At 49.0% G+C, this 8235-nt stretch overlaps 1 long non-coding RNA gene across 1 annotated transcript; it reads right to left on the reverse strand.

Annotated features, from left to right (window-relative positions):
• Window positions 1–2954: 2954 nt before the first annotated feature.
• Window positions 2955–8045, reverse strand: LOC131403604 (uncharacterized). Its single transcript, XR_009219416.1, has 2 exons — window positions 4934–8045; window positions 2955–3990 (listed from the first exon to the last, which is right to left on the reverse strand). It is a non-coding gene; the product is annotated as an uncharacterized LOC131403604 (long non-coding RNA).
• Between the last annotated feature and the right edge of the window lie 190 nt (window positions 8046–8235).

The following is an 8235-nucleotide window of genomic DNA, read 5'->3' on the forward strand; positions in this document are numbered from 1 at the left end:
GCCCAGTGCAATGGCTCAGAGAGGAGGAGGAAGGCGAGCATGCGTCCAGAGGGACTTCCCTGGGGGTGAGCCTCGGAAAACCCCTGCTCCTGGGGGTGGGAGGGCTGGTCCAAGGAGATGGCCTGTCCCTCCCACTGCAGGCTCCTGGAGTCCCCCCCCGACTGCCCCTGCACTGTCTGTAGCTGCTCTGGCCAGCCTCTGTGGATTTCCATGTAGCCCCTCACTGAGTCTGAGCCCCTGATGAGCTCCCCATCCTAACGGGGCTCCAGGTCAGCCCCAACTGCCAGAGAATGGGGTGTCCAAACCCTAGAATCCTGCCTCCTTGACCTGTGGCCAATGAGGCAGTGCCCATGGGTGATAAAGGCCACCTGAGCTCTCCTGCCGATACCCAGCAGGCTGTAGCTGAATCCCACGCTCCCCCAGAGTTATGGCCTGAATTGTGTCCCCTCCCTCAAATCCCTATGTTGAAGCCCTAAGCCCCAGGACCTCAGAATGGGACTGTATTTGGAGATCAGGCCTTTAAAGAGGTGATCAAGTTAAAATGAGGTCACTAGAGTGGGCTCTGATCCAACATGCCCGGTGTCCTTATAAAAAGGGGAAATTAGGACACAGACACACACAGAGAGAAGACCACGTGAGGACACGGGAGGAGACGGCCATCTACAAGCCACAGAGAGGCTCCAGAATGAAACCAACTCTGCTGACCCCCTGACCTTGGACTTCTCGCCTCCAGATCTGTGAGGAAATACATTTCTGTCGATCATAAGCCCCACCCCCGTCTACGCTGCTTCGTTATGGCAGCCCGAGCAGACTAACACACCCAGGATGCACCTGAGTAAAACGGCAGCACACCAGGCGCCTAGAGACGTGGGGAGGGGACGTCCCTAGGATCAAGACGGACCCTTTCTCCACGGCCTCGGTTTCCTCCCTGTCCCCTGTGGACCTGAGGCCGTCTCTTTAACTGCACCACTGAGTTTGTTCCCTTCCCTCCAGACTCAAGCATCTTAAGCTGCTGGGCCCTGCCTGGATGGGGGGAGCGGAAATCACACCCACAGATGCCACCAGGAATCCATGACCCCCCACCCGGCTGTGCCCTCCTTCTTCAGAGTGGTCCATGCAAACCCTCCCCGACCTGCCCCCTCCAGCCCCCCGCCCCTTATCTGCATCCTGCTCAGGCCTCCTCCTGCCATCCCCCTGGGGCTGGGGCCTGCCTCAGGGCTGGTCCATCCAGTTCCCCTGCCCTGCTTTCTCCCTACCTTTCCAGCCATAGGCGGAGGGCCTTGCAGAGTGTAGGTGCCATTCTGTGCCCTGCCTCTTTCTCTTATATCACGAGCCATCTGGCACCAAGGTTCCGTGCACGAGTTCTGAGGTCCGTTGGCTGCACCTCTGGCTCCTTTCTGCCCCTCTTCTAGGAGTGTGTGACCTTGGGCACACTTGATCCTTCTGTAAAATGGGGCTAACAGGACCCAACTTACAGGCTCGCCGTGAGGAGCAAACTGTGTCTGCACGGTGCTCGGCTCAGGGCCCGGGAGCCACGCTTACTCCACATGGCAGCGGGCCCCCTACCCGCCATTTCTAGTGGACGCGCAATTCACCAAGGCAGCCTCATTGCCGGGCACCTAGATTGTTGTCAACCTGGAGGTAACTCATTAAAGACAGTAAGAAACATCCTTCTGTGCGGACAGCCCTTCCATTAGTGGCTCAGGATAATTTTCAGTGGTATAACCACAGGGTCGGACTATGAGCCCTTTTATAGGCAGGGTAAGTAGCTTCCAAAGGGTCGTTCTGATAAACACGGCCGCCATCTCCAGGAAAGCAGGGTCCTGGCAGGACTGGAATGATCTTTGCCTTGACCAGCCCTCACCCACAAGGCCCCCGCGACAACAGGCAGAGCCGCTCTGGGGTTTGTTGACTCTCCTTCTCCTCCTCTGTGTTGACTGTTTCTGATCTTTGCTCCTTTGGTTCTTATCAATTTGCGTGAGCTTTTAATAGGCTGATAACATCTGGCTTGTCCATCTTGTGCAACTTGGTTTTTTTTTTTTTTTTTTGGTGAGGAAGATTAGCCCTGAGCTAACATCTGTTGCCAATCCTCCTCTTTTTGCTGAGGACGATTGGCCCTGGGCTAACATCCGTGCCCATCCTCCTCTACGGCTTGACAAGCAGTGCGTCGGTCCGTGCCCAGGATCCGAACCTGCAAACTCTGGGCCACCAAAGCATAACACGCGCACTTAACTGCTGCACCACCGGGCCAGCCCTTGTGCCACTTGCTCTTAACTGCACACATTCAGAGCTTAGCATGCGTGGGGCGCTCCAAGAAATGCTGCTGGGTAGGCTTTTGGATCTTTCGTCTGGGGAGCTGGGAGGTTTGGAGGATTCTGTGGTACGCTGAGGGTGGGAGTTGCCAGGGTGGGGCAGAAGCCGGTAACAGAAACACTCATCCTTGGTGTTCGTGCCCCAGCACATTGGGGGCAGGTGGGCGGCACCTTGCAGGCAGACTCTGGCAAATCCGTGGGCCCCTGGCCTGCGTCCCACGGGATGCTGGACGAGGAGCAAGGCTGGCGGATTGTCACAGCAAACTGACCGCCTGCCAATGTCTGGCAAGCATGAAGCCTCCGTCTCAGTTATAAAGAAAAGACTGGGGAAAACAGCCTGGTGGTTCCTCAAAAAGTTAAACATAGTTACTATATGACCCAGCCACCCACTCCTAGGTATTTACCCAAGAGAAATGAAAACATATGTTGACACAAAAACTTGTCCATTGATGTTCACAGTAGCATTATTCACAACAGCCCGAATGTCTGTTGATGGATGGAGGGATAAACAAAATGTGGTATATCCATACAGTGGAACATTACTCAGCCATAAAAAGGAAGGAAGTACTAATTCAGGCTACAACACAGATGAACCTCGAAGACGTGATGCTCAGCGAAAGAAGCCAGACACAAAAGGCCACATATTGTATGATTCTATTTATACGAAGTGATCAGAATAAGCAAATCCATAGAGTCAGAAAGTAGATTAGTGGTTGCCAGGGGCTGGGAAGTGACTGCTAAGGGGTATGAGGCTTCTTTTTGGGGTGATGAAAATGTTCTGGAATGAGATAGTGGTGACGTTTGTATAACTTTGTGAATATACTAGAAACCACTGAATTTTCGCTTAAACAAAAACTTTTAAAAGAAGCACAGCAGATAACCTGACAAATACATGTAAAACATTTAGAGATAAAGGAAGAAAGAGAACTCGTATGACATGAAAAAGAACACCAGAGGATGGGCTGGTGGCATAGTGGTCAAGTTCATGCACTCTGCTTTGGCAGCCCAGGGTTCACAGGTTCGAATCCCGGGCGCAGACCAATGCACCGCTCCTCAAGCCATGCTGTGACGGCGTCCCACATACAAAATGGAGGAAGATGGGCATGGATCTTAGCTCAGGGCCAATCTTCCTCAGCAAAAAATAAAAGAACGGTTGCATTAGAAAAAACACAAATCTTAAAAGTGAAAAAAAAAAAAGTGATATAGTGGTTACGACCATGTCATGTAGCAAAGAGGAGGGTAGCCGTGTGAGAACTCAGAGGAGAAAGCAGTCACCATCAATAACACTCCGGATGACATGGGAAACCAGGCCACTCCGTGACCCTGGGAATGAGAGCTGGGGGGCCTTTACTAACCTTTGACCCTATGGGAGATAAAACGGCCCCTGCTGTTCTTGCCAGAAAGATACTGGAGTGGAAGGGTTATGGGTCAGATCCAGAAAGATAATTCTGGAAGACAAAACTCGCCAAGCTCACTCAGGTCAGTGCCCCCCATTATCTCGAGCAGCAGTGTTCGAGGAGCGACGATTCTGAGATAAGAAGCAGAGCCCTTCCTGCGTCTGGGGCGGTAAGCACAGAATTTTCTTTCTGCGCCTGCTGACTGACGGTAGTCCCCGTGCGTCAGATGCTCTGCTGGATGTCTGCTTTACTTGTGTCCATGACGTAGTGGTGCCACCTGCCTTGTACAAACAAGCAAACGGAGGCTCGGGAATATTCGCACGGCAGTTCCTGAAGGAAAGCCTGTGTTTCTGTGCCTGCTTCAGGGCCAGGCCCTCCGGGGCAGAAATGTGCATGAAAGGAACCACGGGTGACCCACGCACAGAAGGAGCCAGTACCTTTGGCTACTTGTTCTTCCAATTCTGAACTACTCAGGACCGTGAACTCCAAACTGTTGTTAATCCGAAAATAAACTCAGCTGCCTAAGAAAAAATAAATCCAGCTTTTCCTGGTTTTATGACTGATCTATTCGGCACTTCAGATGGAATTGGACTGAAGTCGGGGCCCACAGAGAGCTTGAGTGCCGGAAGGTTTTTTGGGCTTGTTCGGGCCTGTCTGGCTTCTGTTCTCAGAACAAGCATTCTTTGTGAATGTATTAGAGCCCTGGCTTTGTTTGGGAGCTGGCCACTGAAACGCTCACCTGACATTTAAACCCTTAAGTCCCCAAAATATCCCCCGCCCACACATGGAGCCCTGAAAATGGCTCAGATGTCAGGGCTTTCCCCCACATCACTGTCTAATGAATCGGGGCACTGTCTTCTCCACATTCGACTGGTCACCAAGTCCCAGTGATCCCACCTCTAAAATGTCTGGAATCCTCCGCCTCTCCACACCCCCCCGCCCGCCACCTGCCTTGACAACTCTCCCCGAGGTTGTCTTGACAGCCTCTGGCCGTGATGTGAAGTGTGTACACCACCCTTGCCTCTGGTTCCTTTCCTTCAAATAAATAAATAAGCCAAGAATCGTGCAAGTCTTTCATTTAAAATTCTCTTGGCTAAAAGACAAATTCTAGATACCCATTGCCTGTGGCAGGTATGTTGTTCTCTATGGCTGCTGTACAAATGGCTGTAACCTTGGTGGCTTAAAACAACACACATTTATTATCTTACAGAAGATAAGTCTTACCAGGCTAAAATCAAGGCGTAGACAGGACTGCCATCCTTCTGGAGGTGCTGGGGAGAATCTGTTTCCTGGTCTTTTCTAGCTTCTAGAGGCTGCCTGCATTCCTTGGCTCGTGCCCCGTCCTCCATCTTCCAAGCCGGCAATGGCATCTCTGACCTCTGTTTCCAATGTTAATCTCCTTCTCTGACTCTGACCCGCCCGCCTCCCTCTTATAAGAACCCTTGTGATGAGATTGGTCTCATGCAGATAATTTAGGATAATCTCTCCATCTCCAGATCCATAACTTCATCCGTTCTGCAAAGTCCCTTTTGCCAGGTAACATATTCACAAATTCCAGAAGATTAGGATTATTCTGCCTACCACAGCAGGACCATACTCTTTCTGAAAATGGCCCGACAGTAAATATTTTAGGCTTTGTGGTCCATATGGCTCTGTCGCCAAGATCAGCTACAGAATTTTCAGAGGCCAGTGCGAGATCAAAATGCGGGGACCCTCATCCCTAGATTATTAAGAATTTCAAAATGGTGACAGTAGGAGCACGGGCCCTGTGTGACTACACAGATCGCACAGCCACCAAGTGGGCCCTGCCTGAGCAAATCTGCCTCTGATGTTGTCACTTGAAAGCAGCACGGGCAATATGTAGACAAAAGCGTGGCTGTGTTACTATCAAACTTGATGGACAGTGAAATAGCATTTCATGTAAATTTCTCATGTCACAAAACGCTATTCTTCTTTTGTTTTTTTCCAACCATTTAAAAATGTAAAAATCATTCGTAGCTCACAGGCTGTGCAAAAATAGGTGTGGGCCAAATCGGGCTGTAATTTGCCAGCTCCTGGTCTACAGGATAAAATCCCAACTTCTCTGCCCAATGCTCTAGGGCCCTTGAGAGTTGGGGACAGACATCTGGGTGGCTGGAGTGTACTCTGATTCTGACCCCTAAGAACCAAAACTATGCTTTTTACCAAAAAAACAGAAAACAAGAACTTCCTATCTCAAATTCAGACCAGAGAAATAAAGATCTCTGAGACTAAGCAGCCCTGGGTTCAAATCCCGGCTCTGTCCTTACTAGACATGTGCACTTGGGCAAGTCACCTCCATTTCTCTTAGGATCGGGTCTGAAGTCACCACGGCCAGCCAGGCCCTGTGTGACCTGCTCTTTCCAATCCCACTACCCTCCTATCCTGCCCATGTCTCCACCACCAGCCTTCTCTCAGTTCCTAAGTATGCCAGGCTTCTGCCTGCCTCAGGGCCTTTGCACTTGCTGTTCTTGCTGTAGAAACATTCTGCCCTCCTTTTTCTGGTGATTCACCCTTCTTGCCTCAGCTGCAACCCCAAGGACTTGGGGAGCCTTCCCTGGCCACCCTGAAATGCAGTCAGGTCCCCCTGTTACACGCTGTGCTGGTACTCTGAACCTTTGCAGATAGTAACTATTTGTGTAATTTCTTATTACTATTAATAATAAGAAGATTTAATCCATGCTTTATGCCAGGCTCTGTCTCAGAGATTCTAAAAGTGAACGATTTCACTGAATTCTCACAGTGCCCTCATGAAGTATTACAATCACCCTCATTTCATGGATGAGGACACTGAAGCTTAGAGAGATTAAATAACTCACCCAAGGTCACACAGCTAAGTCAGTGTTAGAGCTGTCCTCTTAAGTCTGTCCCCACAAGTTGACTGTGAGTCCCATGAGGGCAGATGTCACATCTGGCACAGTCACTGCTGTATCCCCAGAGCTGAGCACCTGTACTGGGTGCATTGCTGGTGATTAAAAACATATTGATGACCTAAAAGGAACAACAGCTCAGGAGAAACGAGCACTCTGAGCACCCAGATCTCGGTTTCTAACACCATCCTCTAGTAAAAGGAACAGGCTTGGAGAAATGGCTGATTCTAGGACCGGGGCAGGAAATACACGCAACAAGCCTGGGGCATCTCGTAGTGCCAGAAAATAAGCAAGTGCTCCAAAGAAAACAAACAGAAAACCACAAAAAACAAAACACGTGGATGGAAGTCAAAGGGCCACAGAAGGCAAGTGAAAGAGCCCCCAGTGGCCAGAGCTGGAACAATCTGAGCAACGCAATAAATAAAGTAGTATTGGGTTTTAACTCAGAGCATGAAATAAACACCCAGGAGTCCATACTGATATAACTAAATGATTGGATAAACTAGCAAATGGAGGAAAAGAGACAGATCTCCCATGCAGAAGAATTCCAAATAATTTATGTAGATATCCACCCTTCAGGAGGGGGAATGTAGGTCCCCACTCTTTAGTGTGGGCAACTTCCTTCCAAAGTATACAATACAGAAAGTGGGGGAGTAAGTTTGTAGTGGAGAAATCTGACAGATTCTACCTCAGCCAGGGGATCAAAGCCAACAGCCAGAGGCATAAATCATGCAGAGAGTATGTATCCTTGATGTGACATGAAGAGAACGACATACTTTACCTCTTTGGTCTTTGGTCTTTCTCCCCCAAACCCATCAGCCCAGTCTTAGCATGAGAAAAACATCAGACGAATTCCAATAGGGGGACATCCTACAAAAAATCGAGCCAGTCCTCCTCAAAACCGTCAAGATCATCAAAAACAAGGAAAGCCTGAGAATCTGCCATACCCAAGAGGAGCCTAAAGAGATAGGACGACTAAGATGATAGATCTTGCAAGTTCTCATCAGAAGAAAAAACAATTGTAACTATGTATGGTGATGGATGTTAAGTGAACTTAGGATGGTGATCACTTTGCTGTATATACATATATCAAATCATTATGTTGCACACCTAAAATGAATACAATGTTATAAGTGAATTATAGCTCAAAAAAAAAAAAAAAAAAAGAGAGACAGGACAACCAAATGTAATGTGGCATCCTGGATGGGATTCTGGAAGAGAAAAAGGCTATTGGGTAAAAGCAAAGGAAATCTAAATAAACTATGAACTTTGGTTAATGACGTGTCAATATCGGTTCATTAAATTTAACAAATGTATCACACTAATAAAAGATGTAACTAATAGGGAAAACTGGGTGTGGGGAAAATGGTCATTCTGTACTTTGCAATATTTCTGTAAATCTAAAACTTCTTTTTGTTTTTATAATTTTATTTATTTATTTATTTTCCCCCAAAGCCCCAGTAGATAGTTGTAGGTCATAGCTACACATCCTTCTAGTTGCTGCATGTGGGACGCGGCCTCAGCATGGCCGGAGAAGCGGTGCGTTGGTGCGCGCCCGGGGTTCCGAACCCACGCCGCCAGCAGCGGAGCACGCGCACTTAACCGCTAAGCCACGGGCCGGCCCTAAAACTTCTAAAA

This window comes from Diceros bicornis, unplaced genomic scaffold (assembly GCF_020826845.1).
Source record: "Diceros bicornis minor isolate mBicDic1 unplaced genomic scaffold, mDicBic1.mat.cur scaffold_73_ctg1, whole genome shotgun sequence".
In the NCBI taxonomy this organism is placed as follows: domain Eukaryota; kingdom Metazoa; phylum Chordata; class Mammalia; order Perissodactyla; family Rhinocerotidae; genus Diceros; species Diceros bicornis.